This window comes from Hyperolius riggenbachi, chromosome 1 (assembly GCF_040937935.1).
Source record: "Hyperolius riggenbachi isolate aHypRig1 chromosome 1, aHypRig1.pri, whole genome shotgun sequence".
Lineage (NCBI taxonomy): Eukaryota > Metazoa > Chordata > Amphibia > Anura > Hyperoliidae > Hyperolius > Hyperolius riggenbachi.
The window spans coordinates 421,315,205-421,336,360 of NC_090646.1; the positions used below are offsets into that span (position 1 = coordinate 421,315,205).

Genomic DNA, 21,156 nt, shown 5'->3' on the forward strand with positions numbered 1-21,156 from the left:
AGGAAGGAAATAATGTTGAGGGAGTGGGGGTAGGGCTATACATCTTGAAGGACTTAACATGAGGGGAGGAGGACATTTGGTGGAAGGAGGAAGGTGTTTGCACTGGGAGGAGGTCTGAGTTAGGCATTAGGAAATAGAGGAGTACCATCATCATTAGCAAAATGACAGGAAAAAAGTGTCAAACATCCTGTCACAAAACTGATAGTAGAATATTAGCAGCATTTTACCGATATTCTGACTACAGCCTCAACCAGTGCCCAAAATTAACAGGCAGACAAATTAAAGGTATGCACATTCACTAATCATACATAAGGAATCAGTGGTAAATCCAAAGACAAGTTAGTTTAACCTAATCAGCCTACAGTAATACACATTTGACTGCTAACGCATCTTTCTCGTTTTTTCTTTTTTAAATGTAAGATTTGAAGAAAAGTAGCTGACATTCAATGAAGTTATTGATTTTCAAACCTAAGCTACTGATTTGAGAGGTATACTTAGAATGCTATACATGACATGGGTACATCTCTTTGAACCTTTTAGAATTCAGTCCCTTGTGTCACTCTTCATGTCATTACTATTCAAATTGCTGCCTTAGCACTCATTTTTGCATGCCTGTCTGCCTGTTTTATGTGTATAGTATCGTTTTATGTGTATAGTATCCATTTCTTCTGCATTCGTTGTGTATTCTGCAATGCTGGAGTGTGATTTGTACTGTCAGAGATAAGGCATGTTGAAATAAATGGCTGTGATGTAAGTATTACCATCACTCTCTAGCGCTGAACCAGTCCTAAATCTGTTTTGCATTTTGATAAATTGTTTCTGTATTTTTATCATTTTCTTGTCTTACATTGTGATACTGATGGGTAGAATGAAAGAAGGCAGGCTGTAATGAATAGTAAAGAAAGCGAGTAATTGGAACAATATACTTGGAAGCACTTCTTAGGAAAAATTGACATCATAGGAAACCCTAGAAGGGAAAACAAAGGATAAACTATTGCAGTAATGGTACATATGGCAAACCGTAAAAAACCTTTCAAACTGTGAGGACATTGTGACGTGACCTGAGGTTTTTTGGACTCCAAAGTTAGAGGGAATCGGGGCCAGGAATTATTGTCACGATTTTTACATTTTCTCATTACTGTGGTATATGAATGCATCTATGTTTTTATTGGGTCTTATAGAGAACAATAAATACTGACCACAAATTGAAGACTCTCCATTATCATTGGACATTATATCAATGGAGTTACTTGTATGCCTGCTACGTTAGGTTGCCCAGTTGTGTCTCAGTGGTTAGCATTGTGGTCTCGCAGACTTTGGATTCAAATTCCAACGTAACTATATGCAAAACATTTATATGTTTTCCTATTGTTTTTTCTTCTTACCCCTCTTCAAAGTGTTCACTTGTTGTTGATGTATTTAGAGCTGTAGCTTAACCAGTTCACCCCCAAGGATTTTTATCCTAACGGACCAGAGCAATTTTCAGTTGTCAGCGCTCCTCCCTTTTATTCCCTAATAACTTTATTACTACTTATCACAAGAAAATGATCTATACCTCGTTTTTTTCGCCACCAATTAGGCTTTCTGTGGATAGTACATTTTGCTAAGAATTTTTTTATTCTAAATGCATTTTAATGAGAAAAACAGAAAAAAAAAAGAAAAAAAATCATTATTTCTCAGTGTTCAGCCTTTATAGTTTTAAAATTAAACATTCTCCTGTGGATAAAACAAACACGTTTTATTTGCCCAGTGGTCCCGATAATTAAACCGTTTAGATTATGTCCCTACCACAATGTATGGCGACAGTATATTATTTTGAAATATAAGTGGTTATTTTTCTGTTTGTTCTGGCCATAATTACAAGCCCCTATGTAATAAATTAAAATTAATTTTCCCCCATAAAATATAGAATAAAAAAAGCTGAGTCCCTAAGGTAACTATTTATTTATTTTTTTTAAGCTGATTTTTTTTTTTTTACAAGTGTTTTTTTTGGGGGGGAGGGTTGGAAGTGTAATTTTATTAATGATGTGTATATACTTGAAAATGTATGTATTTTGTAAGTGTAATATACTTTTTGGCCACAAGATGGCGCTGGTGAACACTCATAGGACGTGTTCACTTTTTTTTTTTTTTTTTTTACACACTTTATTAAACTGTTACATTTCCTGTTTATGTGAATGGACGTAGCCGCTGTTCGCGGTCACGTCCATTCACTCCAGGCACTGCAATTGGGTAGAGGACTGTTCAGTCCTCTTCCCCAATCAAAACAGACAAATGATAAGCGCTCAAGGATGCACCTGAATTGTAAGCCATCAGCGGCAATGCAGAGCCCCCTAGGGCTGAATACATGCCTCTAATGCAAAACAGATGCAAAATTATGTGCTAACTCTAATCTAAAAATTTGAGAGTGAATTTAAAACAGTGAAGGCAGCTAGCCAATAGTATACTTACATTTAAGTTTGCACAGTGGGAGACATGGCAGCGCTTTCAAACAACCTCATACCTGAAGGATTTAACTGCAATGGTGAGCAGAGCTCCAGAAACTGGACTAAATTACACACCCAGCATACACTGCAGGCAAAGAGAGGGAGGGGGAATTAGTGATTAAGCTGCATCAGTGGGCAGAGCTCCAGAGACTGGACTATATTACACACCCTGCATCACTATAGACCAAGGGGGGGTGTTAGCTTCAGTGATAATTAGTGCACAAATTATGACCTAATAGACTTCCCCACGGCGGTGACGTACCCCCTTGGGGAAGACCTACCTCTAACCTAGCAATAAAAACATAATTCCTCGTGCTGCTATTCATAAATGGTATACACATTTCATAAGACAAACAAAACAGACAAATGATAAGCGCTCAAGGATGCACCTGAATTGTAAGCCATCAGCGGCAATGCAGAGCCCCCTAGGGCTGAATACATGCCTCTAATGCAAAACAGATGCAAAATTATGTGCTAACTCTAATCTAAAAATTTGAGAGTGAATTTAAAACAGTGAAGGCAGCTAGCCAATAGTATACTTACATTTAAGTTTGCACAGTGGGAGACATGGCAGCGCTTTCAAACAACCTCATACCTGAAGGATTTAACTGCAATGGTGAGCAGAGCTCCAGAAACTGGACTAAATTACACACCCAGCATACACTGCAGGCAAAGAGAGGGAGGGGGAATTAGTGATTAAGCTGCATCAGTGGGCAGAGCTCCAGAGACTGGACTATATTACACACCCTGCATCACTATAGACCAAGGGGGGGTGTTAGCTTCAGTGATAATTAGTGCACAAATTATGACCTAATAGACTTCCCCACGGCGGTGACGTACCCCCTTGGGGAAGACCTACCTCTAACCTAGCAATAAAAACATAATTCCTCGTGCTGCTATTCATAAATGGTATACACATTTCATAAGACAAACAAAACAGACAAATGATAAGCGCTCAAGGATGCACCTGAATTGTAAGCCATCAGCGGCAATGCAGAGCCCCCTAGGGCTGAATACATGCCTCTAATGCAAAACAGATGCAAAATTATGTGCTAACTCTAATCTAAAAATTTGAGAGTGAATTTAAAACAGTGAAGGCAGCTAGCCAATAGTATACTTACATTTAAGTTTGCACAGTGGGAGACATGGCAGCGCTTTCAAACAACCTCATACCTGAAGGATTTAACTGCAATGGTGAGCAGAGCTCCAGAAACTGGACTAAATTACACACCCAGCATACACTGCAGGCAAAGAGAGGGAGGGGGAATTAGTGATTAAGCTGCATCAGTGGGCAGAGCTCCAGAGACTGGACTATATTACACACCCTGCATCACTATAGACCAAGGGGGGGTGTTAGCTTCAGTGATAATTAGTGCACAAATTATGACCTAATAGACTTCCCCACGGCGGTGACGTACCCCCTTGGGGAAGACCTACCTCTAACCTAGCAATAAAAACATAATTCCTCGTGCTGCTATTCATAAATGGTATACACATTTCATAAGACAAACAAAACAGACAAATGATAAGCGCTCAAGGATGCACCTGAATTGTAAGCCATCAGCGGCAATGCAGAGCCCCCTAGGGCTGAATACATGCCTCTAATGCAAAACAGATGCAAAATTATGTGCTAACTCTAATCTAAAAATTTGAGAGTGAATTTAAAACAGTGAAGGCAGCTAGCCAATAGTATACTTACATTTAAGTTTGCACAGTGGGAGACATGGCAGCGCTTTCAAACAACCTCATACCTGAAGGATTTAACTGCAATGGTGAGCAGAGCTCCAGAAACTGGACTAAATTACACACCCAGCATACACTGCAGGCAAAGAGAGGGAGGGGGAATTAGTGATTAAGCTGCATCAGTGGGCAGAGCTCCAGAGACTGGACTATATTACACACCCTGCATCACTATAGACCAAGAGGGGGTGTTAGCTTCAGTGATAATTAGTGCACAAATTATGACCTAATAGACTTCCCCACGGCGGTGACGTACCCCCTTGGGGAAGACCTACCTCTAACCTAGCAATAAAAACATAATTCCTCGTGCTGCTATTCATAAATGGTATACACATTTCATAAGACAAACAAAACAGACAAATGATAAGCGCTCAAGGATGCACCTGAATTGTAAGCCATCAGCGGCAATGCAGAGCCCCCTAGGGCTGAATACATGCCTCTAATGCAAAACAGATGCAAAATTATGTGCTAACTCTAATCTAAAAATTTGAGAGTGAATTTAAAACAGTGAAGGCAGCTAGCCAATAGTATACTTACATTTAAGTTTGCACAGTGGGAGACATGGCAGCGCTTTCAAACAACCTCATACCTGAAGGATTTAACTGCAATGGTGAGCAGAGCTCCAGAAACTGGACTAAATTACACACCCAGCATACACTGCAGGCAAAGAGAGGGAGGGGGAATTAGTGATTAAGCTGCATCAGTGGGCAGAGCTCCAGAGACTGGACTATATTACACACCCTGCATCACTATAGACCAAGGGGGGGTGTTAGCTTCAGTGATAATTAGTGCACAAATTATGACCTAATAGACTTCCCCACGGCGGTGACGTACCCCCTTGGGGAAGACCTACCTCTAACCTAGCAATAAAAACATAATTCCTCGTGCTGCTATTCATAAATGGTATACACATTTCATAAGACAAACAAAACAGACAAATGATAAGCGCTCAAGGATGCACCTGAATTGTAAGCCATCAGCGGCAATGCAGAGCCCCCTAGGGCTGGATACATGCCTCTAATGCAAAACAGATGCAAAATTATGTGCTAACTCTAATCTAAAAATTTGAGAGTGAATTTAAAACAGTGAAGGCAGCTAGCCAATAGTATACTTACATTTAAGTTTGCACAGTGGGAGACATGGCAGCGCTTTCAAACAACCTCATACCTGAAGGATTTAACTGCAATGGTGAGCAGAGCTCCAGAAACTGGACTAAATTACACACCCAGCATACACTGCAGGCAAAGAGAGGGAGGGGGAATTAGTGATTAAGCTGCATCAGTGGGCAGAGCTCCAGAGACTGGACTATATTACACACCCTGCATCACTATAGACCAAGGGGGGGTGTTAGCTTCAGTGATAATTAGTGCACAAATTATGACCTAATAGACTTCCCCACGGCGGTGACGTACCCCCTTGGGGAAGACCTACCTCTAACCTAGCAATAAAAACATAATTCCTCGTGCTGCTATTCATAAATGGTATACACATTTCATAAGACAAACAAAACAGACAAATGATAAGCGCTCAAGGATGCACCTGAATTGTAAGCCATCAGCGGCAATGCAGAGCCCCCTAGGGCTGAATACATGCCTCTAATGCAAAACAGATGCAAAATTATGTGCTAACTCTAATCTAAAAATTTGAGAGTGAATTTAAAACAGTGAAGGCAGCTAGCCAATAGTATACTTACATTTAAGTTTGCACAGTGGGAGACATGGCAGCGCTTTCAAACAACCTCATACCTGAAGGATTTAACTGCAATGGTGAGCAGAGCTCCAGAAACTGGACTAAATTACACACCCAGCATACACTGCAGGCAAAGAGAGGGAGGGGGAATTAGTGATTAAGCTGCATCAGTGGGCAGAGCTCCAGAGACTGGACTATATTACACACCCTGCATCACTATAGACCAAGGGGGGGTGTTAGCTTCAGTGATAATTAGTGCACAAATTATGACCTAATAGACTTCCCCACGGCGGTGACGTACCCCCTTGGGGAAGACCTACCTCTAACCTAGCAATAAAAACATAATTCCTCGTGCTGCTATTCATAAATGGTATACACATTTCATAAGACAAACAAAACAGACAAATGATAAGCGCTCAAGGATGCACCTGAATTGTAAGCCATCAGCGGCAATGCAGAGCCCCCTAGGGCTGAATACATGCCTCTAATGCAAAACAGATGCAAAATTATGTGCTAACTCTAATCTAAAAATTTGAGAGTGAATTTAAAACAGTGAAGGCAGCTAGCCAATAGTATACTTACATTTAAGTTTGCACAGTGGGAGACATGGCAGCGCTTTCAAACAACCTCATACCTGAAGGATTTAACTGCAATGGTGAGCAGAGCTCCAGAAACTGGACTAAATTACACACCCAGCATACACTGCAGGCAAAGAGAGGGAGGGGGAATTAGTGATTAAGCTGCATCAGTGGGCAGAGCTCCAGAGACTGGACTATATTACACACCCTGCATCACTATAGACCAAGGGGGGGTGTTAGCTTCAGTGATAATTAGTGCACAAATTATGACCTAATAGACTTCCCCACGGCGGTGACGTACCCCCTTGGGGAAGACCTACCTCTAACCTAGCAATAAAAACATAATTCCTCGTGCTGCTATTCATAAATGGTATACACATTTCATAAGACAAACAAAACAGACAAATGATAAGCGCTCAAGGATGCACCTGAATTGTAAGCCATCAGCGGCAATGCAGAGCCCCCTAGGGCTGAATACATGCCTCTAATGCAAAACAGATGCAAAATTATGTGCTAACTCTAATCTAAAAATTTGAGAGTGAATTTAAAACAGTGAAGGCAGCTAGCCAATAGTATACTTACATTTAAGTTTGCACAGTGGGAGACATGGCAGCGCTTTCAAACAACCTCATACCTGAAGGATTTAACTGCAATGGTGAGCAGAGCTCCAGAAACTGGACTAAATTACACACCCAGCATACACTGCAGGCAAAGAGAGGGAGGGGGAATTAGTGATTAAGCTGCATCAGTGGGCAGAGCTCCAGAGACTGGACTATATTACACACCCTGCATCACTATAGACCAAGGGGGGGTGTTAGCTTCAGTGATAATTAGTGCACAAATTATGACCTAATAGACTTCCCCACGGCGGTGACGTACCCCCTTGGGGAAGACCTACCTCTAACCTAGCAATAAAAACATAATTCCTCGTGCTGCTATTCATAAATGGTATACACATTTCATAAGACAAACAAAACAGACAAATGATAAGCGCTCAAGGATGCACCTGAATTGTAAGCCATCAGCGGCAATGCAGAGCCCCCTAGGGCTGAATACATGCCTCTAATGCAAAACAGATGCAAAATTATGTGCTAACTCTAATCTAAAAATTTGAGAGTGAATTTAAAACAGTGAAGGCAGCTAGCCAATAGTATACTTACATTTAAGTTTGCACAGTGGGAGACATGGCAGCGCTTTCAAACAACCTCATACCTGAAGGATTTAACTGCAATGGTGAGCAGAGCTCCAGAAACTGGACTAAATTACACACCCAGCATACACTGCAGGCAAAGAGAGGGAGGGGGAATTAGTGATTAAGCTGCATCAGTGGGCAGAGCTCCAGAGACTGGACTATATTACACACCCTGCATCACTATAGACCAAGGGGGGGTGTTAGCTTCAGTGATAATTAGTGCACAAATTATGACCTAATAGACTTCCCCACGGCGGTGACGTACCCCCTTGGGGAAGACCTACCTCTAACCTAGCAATAAAAACATAATTCCTCGTGCTGCTATTCATAAATGGTATACACATTTCATAAGACAAACAAAACAGACAAATGATAAGCGCTCAAGGATGCACCTGAATTGTAAGCCATCAGCGGCAATGCAGAGCCCCCTAGGGCTGAATACATGCCTCTAATGCAAAACAGATGCAAAATTATGTGCTAACTCTAATCTAAAAATTTGAGAGTGAATTTAAAACAGTGAAGGCAGCTAGCCAATAGTATACTTACATTTAAGTTTGCACAGTGGGAGACATGGCAGCGCTTTCAAACAACCTCATACCTGAAGGATTTAACTGCAATGGTGAGCAGAGCTCCAGAAACTGGACTAAATTACACACCCAGCATACACTGCAGGCAAAGAGAGGGAGGGGGAATTAGTGATTAAGCTGCATCAGTGGGCAGAGCTCCAGAGACTGGACTATATTACACACCCTGCATCACTATAGACCAAGGGGGGGTGTTAGCTTCAGTGATAATTAGTGCACAAATTATGACCTAATAGACTTCCCCACGGCGGTGACGTACCCCCTTGGGGAAGACCTACCTCTAACCTAGCAATAAAAACATAATTCCTCGTGCTGCTATTCATAAATGGTATACACATTTCATAAGACAAACAAAACAGACAAATGATAAGCGCTCAAGGATGCACCTGAATTGTAAGCCATCAGCGGCAATGCAGAGCCCCCTAGGGCTGAATACATGCCTCTAATGCAAAACAGATGCAAAATTATGTGCTAACTCTAATCTAAAAATTTGAGAGTGAATTTAAAACAGTGAAGGCAGCTAGCCAATAGTATACTTACATTTAAGTTTGCACAGTGGGAGACATGGCAGCGCTTTCAAACAACCTCATACCTGAAGGATTTAACTGCAATGGTGAGCAGAGCTCCAGAAACTGGACTAAATTACACACCCAGCATACACTGCAGGCAAAGAGAGGGAGGGGGAATTAGTGATTAAGCTGCATCAGTGGGCAGAGCTCCAGAGACTGGACTATATTACACACCCTGCATCACTATAGACCAAGGGGGGGTGCCTTCACTGTTTTAAATTCACTCTCAAATTTTTAGATTAGAGTTAGCACATAATTTTGCATCTGTTTTGCATTAGAGGCATGTATTCAGCCCTAGGGGGCTCTGCATTGCCGCTGATGGCTTACAATTCAGGTGCATCCTTGAGCGCTTATCATTTGTCTGTTTTGTTTGTCTTATGAAATGTGTATACCATTTATGAATAGCAGCACGAGGAATTATGTTTTTATTGCTAGGTTAGAGGTAGGTCTTCCCCAAGGGGGTACGTCACCGCCGTGGGGAAGTCTATTAGGTCATAATTTGTGCACTAATTATCACTGAAGCTAACACCCCCCCTTGGTCTATAGTGATGCAGGGTGTGTAATATAGTCCAGTCTCTGGAGCTCTGCCCACTGATGCAGCTTAATCACTAATTCCCCCTCCCTCTCTTTGCCTGCAGTGTATGCTGGGTGTGTAATTTAGTCCAGTTTCTGGAGCTCTGCTCACCATTGCAGTTAAATCCTTCAGGTATGAGGTTGTTTGAAAGCGCTGCCATGTCTCCCACTGTGCAAACTTAAATGTAAGTATACTATTGGCTAGCTGCCTTCACTGTTTTAAATTCACTCTCAAATTTTTAGATTAGAGTTAGCACATAATTTTGCATCTGTTTTGCATTAGAGGCATGTATTCAGCCCTAGGGGGCTCTGCATTGCCGCTGATGGCTTACAATTCAGGTGCATCCTTGAGCGCTTATCATTTGTCTGTTTTGTTTGTCTTATGAAATGTGTATACCATTTATGAATAGCAGCACGAGGAATTATGTTTTTATTGCTAGGTTAGAGGTAGGTCTTCCCCAAGGGGGTACGTCACCGCCGTGGGGAAGTCTATTAGGTCATAATTTGTGCACTAATTATCACTGAAGCTAACACCCCCCCTTGGTCTATAGTGATGCAGGGTGTGCAATATAGTCCAGTCTCTGGAGCTCTGCCCACTGATGCAGCTTAATCACTAATTCCCCCTCCCTCTCTTTGCCTGCAGTGTATGCTGGGTGTGTAATTTAGTCCAGTTTCTGGAGCTCTGCTCACCATTGCAGTTAAATCCTTCAGGTATGAGGTTGTTTGAAAGCGCTGCCATGTCTCCCACTGTGCAAACTTAAATGTAAGTATACTATTGGCTAGCTGCCTTCACTGTTTTAAATTCACTCTCAAATTTTTAGATTAGAGTTAGCACATAATTTTGCATCTGTTTTGCATTAGAGGCATGTATTCAGCCCTAGGGGGCTCTGCATTGCCGCTGATGGCTTACAATTCAGGTGCATCCTTGAGCGCTTATCATTTGTCTGTTTTGTTTGTCTTATGAAATGTGTATACCATTTATGAATAGCAGCACGAGGAATTATGTTTTTATTGCTAGGTTAGAGGTAGGTCTTCCCCAAGGGGGTACGTCACCGCCGTGGGGAAGTCTATTAGGTCATAATTTGTGCACTAATTATCACTGAAGCTAACACCCCCCCTTGGTCTATAGTGATGCAGGGTGTGTAATATAGTCCAGTCTCTGGAGCTCTGCCCACTGATGCAGCTTAATCACTAATTCCCCCTCCCTCTCTTTGCCTGCAGTGTATGCTGGGTGTGTAATTTAGTCCAGTTTCTGGAGCTCTGCTCACCATTGCAGTTAAATCCTTCAGGTATGAGGTTGTTTGAAAGCGCTGCCATGTCTCCCACTGTGCAAACTCTTCCCCAATCGCCCAGCACGGGATCCCGACGGTAATGGCGGCGGTAGCGGCGGACACACGGCGGTAGCAGCGGCGGGAATGCGCGACGTATTAAAACGTCATGTTGCTGTTAATAGCGGTAAGCATGACGTTTTAATACGTTAGGATGGCGGTAAATGGTTAATTAAAAACATACATTTTTCCTGTTTGTTTTTAATCAATATAGAGACATTACTATATATACTTGAACATACATTGATTTGAATACAAACTAATCTGATGATTTTTATCTGAAAAAACAGGTGAAACTGTTTCAATCAGTTTTGAACCAAGGGGACATTACCTCTTCCACCAGCAGTATTGTTGGCATAGTGGTCCCCCCTTATCCCCCCACCCCACACACAGACACAAACACACACACACAGACATAAACACACACACAGACACAGTGATACAAGATATAGCCAACGCCACTAAAATACATGTGGCAGCTAATTGGAAATCCAATAAGCTATCGTTTTCTCAGCCACCGTTAATAAGGTCGATTCTACCATGCTCTCAGAAAGTATACTAGCCAAGACAGAGGCCCTCAATCTCATAGAACCTTGGATAGACTATCGAGGTCTTCATGCTACCAACCTCGATATATAATATTTGTTCCTCCATGATTGTTTGTGATACGACCACTAGATGGTCTCATGCCATCTTCATAATGTGGCATGATGGCTGCAATACTTATAGATTTGTATGTGTCCAGTATGTGCATGCCTGTTATTCCAACTTCGATTATTCTTGTTTTCGTTTCTTGGTCTGCTCTGATGAGCTTAACCTAAGTGGATTGTTTGTTATGTTTATATACTGAAATATATTTCCAGTACAGAGATTGTTGAAAACTAAAAAATAATCTATGTTAACCAGCGGAACTTGAAAGTCAACAAAGGGGACCTAAGTAGACTCTTTACCTGAGCACCACAGCAACTTCACTGACTGCTATGGCATAGTTATGTAACTGAATATATTGCTGCTATGTTATACAACCAATATACTGTAGATATACAATAATTTTTTTCATTGTCAGGCGCCCTTTTCCCAGATTTGGCATTCAAATGAGGATATTGTCAGGGCATGTATTCTTTTGGTGCCAGTTGTGGAGTAACATGAAAGGTATGGAAGAATACCCCTAAGCTTTGTGTAATCTATGGTACAGCTTAGGCTGTTGCTAATCACCTTGTTAATTATCGCTAAGAGAACTGGCACTATTGAGAAGCTTCCGTTCTGAGGTAAAGGGGCCTCCCTCTGTCACTGTGATAGCTGAAAAAATCCTCCTGCTGAACTCAGTATGCTCCTGCTACTGAAGCAGCAGCTGTATCTGCTGGGAAAATGTACCACTCCTGCCTGTGTTCAGTTTTGCTTTGTTTGCATGTGCCTGCCAACCAAGCACAAGTATGGTGCATTGCTCCATGTAGTTTAGCTCTTTGTGCTCCTACTTTTAATAGGCTATCTTAATCCAACAGCAGTGTCATACAATACTGCACACTGTGGCCTATTTATGCCCCTTGCCTGTAAGGCTGTGCTTGTTATGAGCCATATGTAAGCTATTCTTTTTTTGTTACCACTCAATCTGAGCAATTGTATTGCTGGATCCGAGCACATGGACAGTTATCTCATGATTACTGCAAGCCAACTATCTGCACCAATTATCTTTTATGGCTTTCCCAAAATAAAGAAAAATCTCAAATAGCTAGGGATATAACTACAACCACCGACCCCCTAGGTATCTGCCATGTCAGTGTCTCAAGCTAGGGGGAATTATAAAATGTAAAAGGTGTAATAATTTTAACAACAATAAAAAATAAAGTAAGAAATAACATACTTTTCTTTGCTAGGAAGTCTGAATTTCATCAGAGCAAGAAAAGTTTAAAGCGCTCACCACATGCAATAAGATATTAAATATGCATATATACAGATGTAAATAAAATACTGAAACATAAAAACTATACATTATTCAACAGTTACACCTCCGATATTTATTATCCAAAAGATCAGAGCGCCTCTCCAACTGCAATCCCCATATACTGCCTGAAAATCAAATGTCACAATATGAGGTTGGCGCTAATGGATATGCGATAGGGAATCCTGTTGCATCCATTAGCACCAACCTCACATTGGGGTCTATGAAATAAACTGTGTTAAAGAGAATCTGAAGGGAAAATAAACTTATGATATAAAGATTTGTATGTGTAGTACAGCTAAGAAATAAAACATTAGTAGCACTGATATGAGCATATTGTTTACAGTGCAGGAAGAGTAAAGAAACTTTGGTTGTTATCTATGCAAAAGAATCTCTCTGAGCTCTCCGACCCAACTTGTGTGGGCTACAGTGCTGTTTTCTGAAGCACTTATCCCAACCTGTATCTCACTGTTTCTTGTTTAAGGTTTTACTGCAGAAAAGTTCAAAGGATCACTAGCTCTGCTCTGTGTTTTAGTTTAAAATACAACTTACTGCACCCCATTATAACTTATGAAATTTGTCAAGCTGATGGGCTTTATCGCTAATCGCTATAGTACAGTAAATAACTCCAGTGAAGCATAGTAATATATAATGATAAAAAGTTCAATTAGTACTGGAATATACTGATAGCACTGCTATAAAAACACTTTGTTTTTTAGAATGGTTCTACTTAATACCTAATTATTAGTAGATATATTATCAGTAGGTTTTATTTAATGGTGTAATAAAGTCTATATCTGTCCCATTTCCTTTGCAATAAAACATTCGCTGATCTTTAGCTGGGCATTTGATTGACCTGTCAGCCATAAATAATGCCATCAAGTATATCAGGAGTCTATAACACTCTTACAGAGGAAAGGAAGGAAAAGCACTGCAAGGGACATGGAAATATTAAATGAAAATAATTTATGTGACACACTATACTATAGATTTGATTATAGCTAGGTCAAACTCTCCTTTGTCTGCCTAGTCCTGTGCACAGGTCCAGGTTCAGCTTCATTTAGGAGCGATCAATTGCAATTTGCCAGCCCTGTGTCTTTCTGATAAGAAAAGCAGTAAAACACATACTAATCCCACAAAGGTTGCTAATCGTTACATATACTGAACATGATTTAATGACATTGATTTTGTGTTTTTTTATTATGGCTCAAAAATGAAATACTTGATGTTCCCACCTCAGTGGCAGGCTGAATCCCATTATGCCGTAAATGATTTGATCAGTAAAATGAGACGATATTTTGGTGATAAACACGAACAATAGATTTACCTGAATTATGCTTATTGGCTAAATGTTTTTCCAGCTCTGCTGTTCAAATGCCTGATTACAAATGATTATACAGAATGGCTTATTTTTTCCTAAGTCAGACTTTACTTTTTGGCATCATTGTTTTCAAAAAACCAATTGTTTGCTTTTCATTCCTCAGCTGATGTAATTACTGTTTTCATGCAGTTACAGTAAGGCGAAAGCAGGAAAATAACAGCAAGATAAAGCAATTAGCATCTCTTTAGCTGCAGAGTTAATATTCCCAGCAGCAGACTGCTGTACTGACTTTGCTAATATACTGTATTTTAACATATGTTATACAGACAGACGTTTCCCTCCCAAAATTTATGATCGGATTGGGTGACAGCTTTATGGGTGTCACACACCTTGTACTGCAGACTATGCTTGCAGGAATAGCAATTTCTTATGCTGATTACCATTGTATTCCCTTGCTGCAACACACCTCCTGCTCCTACCCCCCCCCCCCCCTACACACTTTATCTATAGAAAGGTAGATACCGCTAGGTTAAAGCTAGGTAAGCATGCTATATGGATCTCTACTGAAGTGGTAATCGGGTAATCTCTACTGAGAAGTGTACAGCAGCCCTGATGCATTGCCACAGATCTTGTTTGTCTTGTTTAACTTACCTGGGGCTTATTCTAGCCCCTTGCAGTTTGATTTGGTCCCCTGATGTCCTTCCACACTGCTTCCTACAGCAGCTGTGCCCATACAAAGCTGCACGCCGCCTCGAATGCACTTCCGTGGCCATGAGTATTTTGCGCTTGCACAGTATGTAAAATTGAGATTTCAGCTGCGCATGCTGTAAATTCTCCTAACAATAGGAGCGCGATTGACGAATGGAGCAGTGCAGAATGATGGCTAGGGACCAGAACAGCTACAGGAGACTAGAAGAAGCCCTAAGTAAGTTAAACTGGACAATTTTTTTTTACTTGATATACCCTTCAAAGCTGCATGCATATCATTCCTGAATGTTTTAAGTGATGATTGTTGTACAGGCGCACTACTCTCTGCTGAGCAATCTGTTCTGATCTATGGGTAGAAGAAGGGAAGGAAGTCAAGGTTGCTGTGCTGCAGGCACAGCAATAACATTAGCCATGATCCTCCTGGCTTGGTCAAATGCCACCAGCACTGGAGGACACCTGTGCTAGATTTTTTTTTTCAAAAAAGGAAACAATCATGTACAGTTGTTTCAGACAAAAAAAATCCAGAGTGTGTATGTAGCTTTAATCTAAACATTTGCTTCTACAGGGTAACTTTTACCTTAGATATTAGCAGGGGAATGATCATGCTGAGACCTATAAGAACCAGTTACTGATCCAAGACAAGTTATTAGGCCAGGACAAGAATGTTTAAATTCCTATTATAAGTCAATGCTTATATCTGATGCTAGAGTAACTTTACAAATGTAATATTAACTTCTATATTTCTGTAAGTGTATTTGGTGTAGACATGCATTTATGACTGGCATTCAACACAAAAAGGAGATTCAAGTAACTTGAAACAGTTAACTGTATTTTTCAAATCTCCACTTTTTGTTAGAAATATTAGCTTCACATGAAAGCTAAGAGCTGGAATGTTTCTGAGTGATCCTATTTGTAGCCCAGCTGGAATAGAGAAAATAGTTGGCCCTGTCAGTACAGCCAGACATAGCACACAAAGAAAAACTTAACTTTAAACTTACAAACTTTACACTTATATGTGGACTTTATTTCTAAATTTTAGGAGAATCCAGGCTGGTTTGTTGACCACCAGTGATTCACCAGTGTTTTCTAGCAAATATCCACTGGTATCTGCAAAGGCACTAGTCAATGTTACAGAGAGTGAATGCACATAATGAGGAATCAGGTGAATAGGTCAGACAGACTCAGGCCAGCCAATAGTCCAGTATGGGCAGAAGTTTGAGCTTCCCTTGTTGATATCCCTTGCATCTTTGGTGGGGTGGCTTAGTGCAGGCAGAAGATCTAACACAAGGTAATTCTGATGTGTTTGCTTAGGGCACTGCCTGTTAACTGTCATGTGACCCATGCCTAGTGTTGCTATCAGTAGGGTGAGGTAGTACTCCAGAACTGGGTTAGAGCCCCCAAATTGTACCTTAATGAGTGTCCATGAAAGGTCAATATTTTTTTTATTCTGATGGTGGCCCTGTTCATGGCATCACATTGTGTACTGCATGGAACACTCAGAAACACACAGAAGGGGCGTATTTATTGGTATACCATTAGTGTGTAAATTATAGGGGAAGAACTCTGACGGTCAGCTGGCATAACATACTTCCAAAATATCTTTTGTAGTGACATGGCCTACTATTTCACTAAATCCAAATTCCCCAAAGAAGCTGGCAGTGAATAAGCACTGCAAAATGACTTTCTAAATAGTGTATTTTTTGCAATAGTGAATGTGTAAATGTGTGAGTGCGTACCACATTTGCCAATGGACTCAAACGCCTGTACACCTACAAGGTTCTTGCCTGAGATGGTCCTGAACAGAGTGCCATCTAGGGTGTTTACCTTACATAACTGCCCGCTCTGTTAATTCAATGATCTCCATATGTAAATAGCACTGACTGTCACACAAGTTTGCTGCCTTAGAATCAAATTTGCTTCTGGATTCACCTTCATTCAAGTTCTGTTGCTTATGTTTAAATAAAATTTTTAAATGGTATTCATATCAAATAATAGTCAATTATTATCATTGAAAAGTAAATTAATCTGGCTGTAAAACATTTTTTTTACCCAGCATAAAGTAGATGTCTTAAATAACCATAGATGTGTACATATTTCTTCACCAACAATACTGTATAGGGATTAGGGAATAATAAAGGGTACTTTCTTCTAGTGAGGAAGATGTGTATATTGTATGTCCCGCCTCCTACTAACTTGGCTAGAAGAAGAAGTCCCTAATACAACAGGTTTTTTTACAATTGATTACAAAAACGGAGCTAAAAAGAGTCATCGTGTTTCATGAATCACAGCAAGTTTTGTTCACTTCATCAGGAGAAAAAGGCCCCAGATTGAAAATACTCTCAGAAGCAGGATTGATCAGTACTCTTTAAAGGGGTTCTTCTGCGAATGAGGAAAAAAAAAAAGTGGTTTATGCATAAACTATTAAACATCCTTCTAAAATAGTGTAAAAAGTTTTTTTTTTAATATGAATGGTTTCATCAATACAACATGTAATGTAAATAGTGACAGATGATGGCTGGGAGGCTAATCCATTTGTTAGGGGTGTTTTTTTACTTTCTTTTCATAAACATAACTCCTGCCTACATAGTTTTCAGTGGTATTACCCACTTCTAGCAGGAATCGCCGTTACAGCCCTAATGGCTGAGCTCCACTGAGCTGCTGAATATGTGTTTACATTGTTGCTAGGCAACCAGAGGCTGTGCAGAGACTCGTTTGTGAAAAAGAGTCATAAGCTGCTGGGAGAATGAATCAGTCCCATCTACACCATATGATTCGATTCAATTTGATTTGATTCATTGATTTGAGTCAATCTGACATGTCCGCTTCATGATTCGATTCAATTTGATTCAAGTTGAATCGAATCATGAATCGGACATGTCAGATTGAATCAAATCAAATCAATGAATCAAATCAAATTGAATCGAATCTGACAAAGAATGATATGGTGTAGGTGGGACTGATTCATTCTCCCAGCAGCTTATGACTCTTTTTCACAAACGAGTCTCTGCACGGCCTCTGGTTGCCTAGCCTCCCAGCCGTCATCCATCACTATTTACATTACATGTTGTATTGATGAAACCATTCATTTTTAAAAAAAAATTTTTACACTATTTTAGAAGGATGTTTAATAGTTTATGCATAAACCACTTTTTATTTTTTTCCTCATTTGCGAAAGAACCCCTTTTAATCAATAAAAACATTTTAAATGAGGATATGATCCCACCAAGGATTATATGGGTATATACCATGAAGTGGCAAGCAATGTGCATTTGTTTCTATGTTTTTCATTTGTCTACGTGATTATGTCTGATTGTAGGAAACTCTATTTTTTTATGTACACAAATGACCTAATTCATAGATTTAAATCTACAACAATAGAATCAACTTTAAAGTAATGCTATTTCACTAGATTTACCTCTATACTTGTCTGAGGATGTTGGGACATCCACATGGAAAAAACTATTAGAATGAAATGTATTGGTTGAACATATACAATACTTATGGGTAAAGGCTTGGTTAGTTCCTTTTTGGATTATATGATTCAATTTAAATTCATAGTTTGTCAGTTTAAAATCTGTATAGGGTTTTTGAAGGGATTCTTAAGCCTAGTAAAAAAAAAATTCTCACCTGGGCCTTTTACCAGCCCCCTGCAGCCGTCCCGTGCCCTCGCCATCACTCTTAGATCCTCCTGTCCCTCGCCGCCAGCTACTTTCGATTTCGGGTGACAGGCTCACTGCCCCTGCACAGGCCTGGCCACGCGTATCCTTCTTTGCATTCCTGTCTGCAATAGCGCTATTGTAGACGGAAATGCGAAGAAGACTAAGCGTCGCCAGGCCTGTTGGCGAATAGTAGTAGTAGGGGACAGAAGGATCCGAGAGGGAGCTGCAGGGGGGTGGTAGAAGCCCTGGATGAGTAAAAATGTTTTTTTTTTTTACTAGGCTTAAGTGTCCCTTTAATTAATTCATCCTATGTAAACTTCCAAATTCAACTGTACATCTTTTACTCATAAATTATTAATGGCATGCCTCAATAAGGGTTTGACTGGAAGTTTGGTAAAGTGACTGGAGGTGTGCTGGGAACATGTCTTTTACTCATTAACTATTCAGGGCATGCCTTTCTAGAGATGAAGGTGTGACTGTAGGTGTGGTAAAGTGACTGAAGGTGTGCTGGTGCATGAGTTCTGCTCATAAATTATTCATGGTATGCCTCTTTAGAGAAGGTGTGACTGGAAGTGTGGTAAAGTGTTTGGAAGTGTGCTGAAATCATGTCTTTTGAGGATCATTTTACACTTATAAGGATCATTAGGATCATTTTACAGTTATAACTGAAAGGAGAACTGATGTGCAGTCCAGTGTCCATGTTTCCCTATGGCCCCTTTCTCACTATACGCTGAAAAACGGAAGCGTTTTCACAATGCACTGCTATGGAAAGTTAAAACGCATTAAAACGCATTAAGTGTAAAAGGGCCCTAACTCATGAATTATTCCTGGCATGGCTCTTTAGAGGTGAAGATGTGACTGAAGTGTAGTGAAGGAACTGAAGATGTGCTGCGGTCGTGTCACCCTAATGTTTTTGTGACTGGCTGCCTCAAGTTCGTAATTCAACGTTCAATTTCACTTAAAGACCTGCATAATGCATCGATGCTATATAAATGATATTAGTAATATTTAATACATTTACTTTTATAGTCAATAAACATTTCAGGTAGCATGTTATAGGCGATGAATTATGTGGACTCTCTGGTCATCCATCAACTATCCCCGGTAAGAGAAATGCAATAACTATGGTTTTCTAATAACAAATAACCTTTATTATTTTGAAAAGCTTGACTGCCAAAGACAACTAACCATAATGCAAACATGTCTCAAGTCTTAACGCCTCCGTCCTCTGCTCATATTAACAGCATTACTTCTCCTCATAGGAAAACATAGCTTGTCTGTAGAATTCACAGATAATGAGCGCTATGATTTTGTTTCTTTTTTTTCAAGATGTAGAATTATTATCAACTAATTGCATGTTGTAGCTGAGAGCTAACATTTATTGTATGTATGACTTTTTAATCCAATGTGTTTTCTGCAGTGTATTTGTCATCTCTGCTCACCTTATTGTTTGTCATTTATTGTTGCCCTTGTCACCATTCGTATGTCATACATTTTATCGTTTGGCGTTGCCATTCTGTTTCAGCTAGCTTCAAAATTAAAGGAAACCTGTGGTGAGAGCTGAGTGCAAAACAGCATCTTTATTCTATTTTAAGAAATGAAGTTGCCTAGCTTGTCATGCTGATCTTTTGGCTTCATCCTTGTTTGATTCACACAGTAGTAACAAGCATTCAACCAGAGGAGGCAGAACACCTGATCTACAAACTCATTGTGTGTCAGGAGCAAAGAAATAGAGTTTTGGCTGGAAAAAAATAGAAACATTACAACAGAAATATAATTAGCATTTTAAAAGGCAATGGCAGTCTCCATATTCATCTCACTAGAGGTTTTCTTTATGTGCGTCTGTGTCAATATTTACATTTTTTTTTGTTTTGGAAAGGATGAAGAGGGGTTTTATACTTTGTCAGTGTTTTACTGCATTAACGTATGCGCAAATCGATGAAGAGACAGATCTCTCTCTGATTGAATCTGATCAGAGAGATCTGTTGGCTGCCCATAAACCACAGGTCAATTTGAAATTCACCATGAAATCTCTTGGGAATTGGCCTCTTAACACCCTTTCTGCCACCTCCACCGCCTGGTCCCTGTACGCCACAATTAGTAATGTGCCACTGCATTCAAATCTCACCTGCTCCAGCTCCTGCCACCGTCCAGCTACTCCCAGACTCATCTTTTGCTTCCCCATGAGCACCACCATTACATGCAGCCACTGCGTGATAACCACATATAGCATGTGGCATGTGTGTGAGGGCGATTTTCTGAGCGTTCAAGGAGCGATTTAAACCGCTGGTGATTTCTCTAAATGCTCAGCTAATGTTTATGGATGGGCCAAATTCCACTGGAGTGATTGCGATTACCAAATCGCAAAACGCAGGACATGCAGCATTTTTAAAGCGTTAGTATTTCTGCAATGTAAAGTATACAAACGCTGGCATAATCGCTCGTCAAAACCTACACAGAGCGATTTTGCTAGCGTTTTTACATTACTGAACACTGTAACAAAGTGAACATTAATTGAAAGGACCAATCAGAATTAAAAACGCCAATAGCTAATCGCTACACAACCTCTGGGAAATTAATTACACTTTTTAAAATCGCTCCCGAAAACGCTCATGAAATCGCATACAAACGGATCATACAAAACGTTAGAGATTGCGATTAGCGATAGCTTTTTGTAGTGGGTTCCAGGCCTGACATTGGTCATTGTGATATTGCACTCCTTTACTACCTAAACAAATACGTCAGCCTGGGATTTTCCAGCATGCTCGATTGATACATTCAATTGAATCG

At 40.3% G+C, this 21,156-nt stretch overlaps 1 protein-coding gene across 2 annotated transcripts in view; it reads left to right on the forward strand.

Annotated features, from left to right (window-relative positions):
- PCSK5 (proprotein convertase subtilisin/kexin type 5) overlaps positions 1-21,156 on the forward strand; it is a 639,880-nt gene that overhangs the window by 504,867 nt on the left and 113,857 nt on the right. The gene's annotated exons all lie outside the window — the stretch shown is intronic.